The sequence below is a fragment of the Drosophila pseudoobscura genome, unplaced genomic scaffold (assembly GCF_009870125.1).
Source record: "Drosophila pseudoobscura strain MV-25-SWS-2005 unplaced genomic scaffold, UCI_Dpse_MV25 Unplacedtig00000861, whole genome shotgun sequence".
Lineage (NCBI taxonomy): Eukaryota > Metazoa > Arthropoda > Insecta > Diptera > Drosophilidae > Drosophila > Drosophila pseudoobscura.
This window is the reverse complement of record NW_022881738.1, coordinates 268994-275560: the sequence shown is the minus strand read 5'-3', so window position 1 is coordinate 275560 and position 6567 is coordinate 268994. Positions and strand designations below refer to the sequence as shown.

At 35.3% G+C, this 6567-nt stretch overlaps 1 long non-coding RNA gene across 1 annotated transcript; it reads right to left on the bottom strand.

The window, feature by feature from the left end:
• Positions 1 to 5312: 5312 nt before the first annotated feature.
• LOC117185560 (uncharacterized) lies at positions 5313 to 6319 on the bottom strand. Its single transcript, XR_004471071.1, has 2 exons — positions 5917 to 6319; positions 5313 to 5658 (listed from the first exon to the last, which is right to left on the bottom strand). It is a non-coding gene; the product is annotated as an uncharacterized lncRNA (long non-coding RNA).
• Positions 6320 to 6567: the final 248 nt, after the last annotated feature.

Genomic DNA, 6567 nt, shown 5'->3' with positions numbered 1-6567 from the left:
TCTTCGATTTTTTTCACTATATAGGGCCCTGTTTATTTAAGATCTAGCTTATGGCCTACTTCGTTTTTAGTAGAACTTTATCTCCTATTGATAGCGTTATGTTCCTAGTATTTAAATCATAAATTTCCTTATTTTTCTGTTTATTTAACTCGAGCATATTCTTGCTCTTTTCTATGCTACTTCTAATCTATATCTACTTTCTTTAGCGTAGTCTTCTATGTTATATATTGGGTTTATATTACTTATGCTATCAAAATATTTGGTAGATTATTAGTCTTACCAAATACTAACTCATATGGACAATAATTATGTGCCATAGAGGGGGTTGTATTGAAACAATAAACAAAATATGGAAGCATACGTCCCAATCAGTTTTATTTACTGATATATAGTATTGAAACAAAAATGTTAGTGGTTCTATGGTCTGTTAAATGTTCTGTGGCTTCTTTCTATTGTTCAACAGTTTGATGATGGTGTGCAGTTGATGTTATTTTTTTTATTTTTAATATTTGCACAATCGTTTATAATTGAATTTTTATATCCGTTACCATGTCCGAAATGAACGTCCTTCATTGGACCGTACTTGAGAATAAATGATTCAAATATTGCCGTTGCAACGGTTTGCTGCGCTTTTATTTGCGACAGGTATAGCAACTAGATATTTAGTCAAGTCACATATGAGCGTGACTGCATATTCATTGCCCTTTCTGACTTGGGTAGTGGACCCAATTGTATCCACTATCACTCTGTCAAAAGCCTCATCGGGGTTTCTGTAATTGTTAAAGGGGTCTTTATATTTGTTGTTGTTTTGCTTTTTGACATTTCGACATTTCCGGATGTGCTCTGTTATATCGCGAGTCATACCTTTCCAGTAATAATGTCTTTTGACCTTGGCCAAGGTTTTTGCAATGCCTGTGTGACCTCATTGTACTGGATCATCATGTAGTGTAGACAATATAGCTTCTTTCTCTTTAACATTTGTTAATGTGGTCACCGGGTTGAGTAGCGCTACTCTCAATGTTTTCAATAGTTTATTGCCCATAATTTTGAAATTATCTATTGAAACCTTTTCAAAGATATTTTCCCACGGTGCCATTTTCAATTGGCTGATTTTTAATATACCGGCTTCTTTTCTAGCCTTGGAAATAGTTGTCCTAAGTCAATATTTCCATTATTAGTATATAAATCTCCAATATCAATTCTTGCTATAATTTTCTTACCATGTTTAAAGAAACATAGCATATCTTTTATATGCAAGGTCACTACTTTACGTACTTCATCATTATTAATGACTTCGTATACGTTGGGCTGAGAAGCTGTTTCGGTAGATGCTTTGGCATCTATACTTTGTTGTTTTCTGCGCAGAATTTTTGTCTACTTTGATACTGGTAGTGACTTCAGGACTTTATTTTGTATGTCTTTTAGTTCAGACCTTGTTATCCGTGACAAAAATCCGGCTACAAAATTATCTTTGCCTCTTAGGTACTCTACAGTAAAATTATACTCCTCTAATTCAAGTCTCATACGCGTTAATTTAGAACTGGGGTTTGTCATTGAAAACAAAAATGTTAGTGGTCTATGGTCTGTTTTTACTATGAAATGAGTTCCGTACACATAGGGTCTAAATTGGTGATTGCCCAATAAATAGCTGTTAACTCTTGTTCCGTCGTACTTTTGTTACTTTCTCCTTGGTAAATGCTCTCGATGCGTAAGCTATTGGGAGTTGAGTTCCGTTGTGGGCTTGTGTTAGCACTGCACCACAGGCTTGCTTACTAGCATCTGTGATTATACAAATTCTTTCGTAAAATCTGGATATTGTAACAGAGTAGGCTTTATTAATTGAGCTTTAAGATATTCAAATGCATTTTGACAGTCATTAGTCCATTCAAATGGAACATTCTTTTTATTTAATCTTGTTATATGCCTAGAATAATCGGCGAAATTTTTGATGAATCGTCTGTAGTAATTACAAAATGCTATAAAACGTCTAGCGCTATCAGAGTCATGTGGGACTGGATAATTTAATATGACGTCAAACTTTTTGTCATCTGGTAAGATTCCCTTATCTGTGCATTTGTGGCCCAAAAATGTGACTTCATGCATGAAAAATGAACATTTTTCAGGATGTAGTGTCAAGTTGTGTTTCCTACACATGTCAAAAACACTAATTAAATTGTTAAGCATGTGTTTTTCGGAACAACCGATTACTATTAAGTCATCCATATAGAGGAATGCTTGTGATGGTTCAAGTCCAGAGAATGCGATAGTCATCATCTTTGGAATGAATTGGGAGCTATTTTCAAACCAAATGGTAATCGCGTGAAGCGATAAGAGCCGTTACTCGTTGAAAAGGATGTTATATCTCTAGAGTTTTCGTCTAGCTCAATCTGATGGAATCCTGACATTAAGTCAAGGCAAGAGAAATATTTTGCTCTTCCTAGTTGATCCAAGATATCATCGATCCTAGGAAGTGGAAATTTATCGGATAGTAATTTTTGATTAATTTGGCGATAGTCAACTACTAATCGCCATTTTTTCTTTTTGTTGTCTATGGATTTCTTTGGTACTAGTAAAAGTGGACTGTTGTATTCTGAGGCTGACGGTTCAACTATTCTATCTTTGATTAGTTTATCGACTTGAGCTTGGATTTCGTCTTTTTGACTATGAGGATTTCTATAATTTTTTATATATACAGGTTCATTATCTTTTAATCTTAGTTTCTGCTTGTAAAAATTATTGGTTGTTATTGATTCGGTATCAAGTCCGAATATGTCTGCGTAGTTACAACAAAGTTCTTTTAATTGTTTATTAAATAGTTTTGGAAAATTTTTAGATAACTTTGATATAACATCGTTCGTTCTAGTTTCATTATTTATTTCGGATATATCATAATTTGCTAATGGTTCATAATTCAACTTATTTATATTGATCATTTGGTCGCTACTAGTTGTATTAAGTAAACGGACGAATGCATTTGCAGTTGTTACGACTGTGTTTGCTGCATATATACCAGGTTGAATTTCCTGGTTCGGAATAAAAATGCTATCTTCATTTGAAGTTAACTCAATTTTACGGACAACTTCGGATCGTGCTGGTAACACTATTGTATTGTTACCAGAGCTGTGATTTATGGGAACATAAATAGGGTAGTTTAGATTGTCTGGTCTTATTATGAGCAGATTCTTTGAAGGTGTGAAATCTAGTTGACAATTAAATTTTTTAATAAAATCTATTCCTAAAATTCCATCACACGGTATAGAAAAGTTGATTCGACAATATGGAAGTTGTGTGGAATTATATATTTAGTTGTTCGTATTTCTAAGGATGTCATTCCTTTAGATTGAATTAATCCTTGATTGATTCCCTGAATATTTATTTTGTTGTTTTTGTTTATGTCATTAAAAGTGTCTGAATTGTCTTTTAACAGAGATATGTCTGCACCAGTATCTATCAAAAATATTAATTTCTTGCCTGTAGCTACGTTTGTGAATGTTACGAATATATTATACTAAGATTAATCGAATGAACCTTTTACTGTCTATTGCTGTGTACCTAAGGGCTGTTGTGAGTTTCCCGATTCATTCTGGGCAATTCTCACATTGTTGTTATTGCCATTATTATTGTTATGGCCTCTGTATGAGTTACCGCGGCCTCTATAGTTTCCTCTATATTGGCCTCTACCTCTGTTGTTGCCATAATTATTATTTTGGTAGTTTCCACGGTAGTTTCCGCGGTTATACGCTCGGTTAGTGTTATATCTCTGTTGTGCAGCATATAGGACTGTATTTGGGTGTCCTACTGCGTCTGTGCAACTATCGACGAACACAGTTGTAATCTCACTCATTGTATTGAAATTTCGTGATTTCATTACAGACCTACTTCGTCAATTGTGCTGTTCCTATGATTGATTTTACAGCAACTTGTAGGCTCAATTCTTCGGCATATTCTTGCGATACACCGTTAATCATATGTGCCGATTGCAAAGCCCTTGTTAACTGTTCAACTTCTTGAATATATTGACTTGCCGTCTTTTGCTTTTGCTGCAGATTGAACAATTTAGCTGATATTGCTTTGGCTGATTCGCCTTTTATACCGCTTTTTAGTTCGTCTATAATGGACACTATTGTTTGTTCAGTGGTGATAAAGTTTCGAATATGGCCTTTAAGTTTAGTTTTTATTAGGTTGACTGCTGTAGTTTCATGTGTTCCCTTAAGTGAATCCACTAAGCTAAGAGCATCAATGAAACTTTGTAGATTCTCAGGCTTTCACTAAACTCAGGTATGAGTGAAGCGGCTAGCTTAAGAAATTCTAGTTGTGACATGGCCATTTTTAGAGTTTTTACTTCAGTAATAGACTCTGATTCAGAATCAACTAGATTGGTTAGTGTGATTACCGCTGGTATCGTAAGGTCGCCTAGGTCTTCTTCTTTTATATGTGTATCTGAACCGCTTGCGATTTCAGATTCGCCCTCTAAATCTGTGTTTGTGTCTTCCTCGACTAATACTGGAGTATTCAAAATCGAAGGTATAGTTATGTCTAGTGAATATTTTGATTTGATGCTATTTAAATTTGTTTTTAATCTATTCAAAAATCTTGATACATACGACCAATGCTGAGTATTTAACTTTTCTTTATTGTCGTGTATCAGGGAACGAGCTTGGTTAAAACATGCAACTAATATTGTTGCGTGTCTACTTATAGTTTCGTTTGAAATATTCCTATTTTGTGCTAGGCACTTGTATGATTTATCAAAATTTTCTTTTATTTTAACTAATGCGACATTAATATTTTGCCATTCCATTTCATTTTAAAATAATTATTAAAATGTGCAAAAACATTTATAGGTTTTCAATCAAATAATGATATATTTTTATTCATGATTCGTTTTGGACTTTTTCTTTTATTTTTGGCCAATTTTCGTTACCATTATAAATTTGTTTTAAATTTTGTCCAGGTCATCTGCCCGGCTTTGATAGCGTTTCTTTATGCATCTATTATGTAGTTTATACAATTTATATAATAGATGTCCTATGATTATAATGAAAATAATAGCAATAAGTATTGTTATTAGCTTTAGGTCGGTGTTATTGACTTCGACTTTGTTTATTACATTCGCTGTCGAATCTACCGATTTTACATCTACTAAACCCATTGTGTAAAAATTTTCGAAATTTTCTTCAAATTTACTTATTTGTTTGTTCGTGACATATGTATATACAAAACAAATTTCCTTTTTTTTCTTTTATACTACTGTATAGATTCTTTGTTAATTGTTGGAATTAATTTATAATTTATATATATATTTTTTCCAGTTTTTTTTTTTACATTTCTTCCTGCCTAGTGTTTGTGTGGCTTTACAGGCCTCACTCTAATTGGGCAGATGTTATTCCGCTCAATTTTACAATTTTAGATCTTACAGTTAAGTTGTATGCATCGCAGGCATTTAGAAAAAAAATTTTGTTTGGCGGTGGGCGCTCTAGGAAGCGCTGTCGGTTCACTGCTCCGGGTCTAGCTTGTTGCGCTAGACGAGGCCGGTGCTGGCTGCACAGGCTGCTACTGCTTCTCTGTTGGGGCACCGGTGCAGGCTGTACTCGCAATGCGGCGAGTGTAGAGGTCCCTCGCAGTCGTTCGGGCAGGTCTTCCTTGGCTTTGCTATTTCTGTCGTTTGGGGTGGTGGAGTTACGGCTAATATTTTACTGATATTTCGTATTGCAGTGTAGGTGGTTGTGTGCATTGGCTCTTTCATTTTCTTTTCTGCTAGCAACAATTTGATGTGATCGAGCTCTGTGTGTAATTTCACAGATGTGCTCCACGGCAAATTATCGTTGCTATTTAGCAGTTTGAGTAGTGTTGCCCTTCTGGCTCTCAGGCGTTTTACTACGCCGCCTCTTTTGCCACACATACCACTCTACTTACTGCGTTCAGTTCCGCTCCATTTCGTTGTTAATTTTTTTTTTTGATGTTACTGCTGCTTCCAGTGGTGCCTGCTGTTGTTGTCCGCTCTCGCCGAACTCTCTCTCGCTCTCCGCTTTTTTTTTTCGGTTTTTTTTTGTGATTTATTTTAACATATGTTCTACATGTTCGTGACACTTGTCACGGTCGCCATGTAATATGTCAATATTACAATTATAACACTGGCACGTCTGTGCCGTTTGACTTCGGTTTTTAGAATGTCTTTATTGAATTTATTCTTATAACTCAGACCGCATAGCTGAGCTGCCGGTTACGCCAACAGCGGAGCGGCTTCATACATATTTGTCTTATCAGCATAATCGAGAGGGCAAGAGCCGTATGTACATATGTGTATATATATATATGCTTCAAGTGGTCAGCGTGGGAATGCTGACTTAGCTTAGCGCATAAACGGCGATCATATTGCACGCTCACTTGGAGTGGTTTTGTTTGTGTACTGCAACAATGTGTTGCTGATACATTTATTGTTAACCATTGGGTACAGTGTACACTCAATATATGCACATACTACAATAGCACCCACGCTCTAGGAAATGTGGCAGGATCGCATATTTTGGGCACTAGCAACAATATGGCACTCTAGCCTCAAAAAGT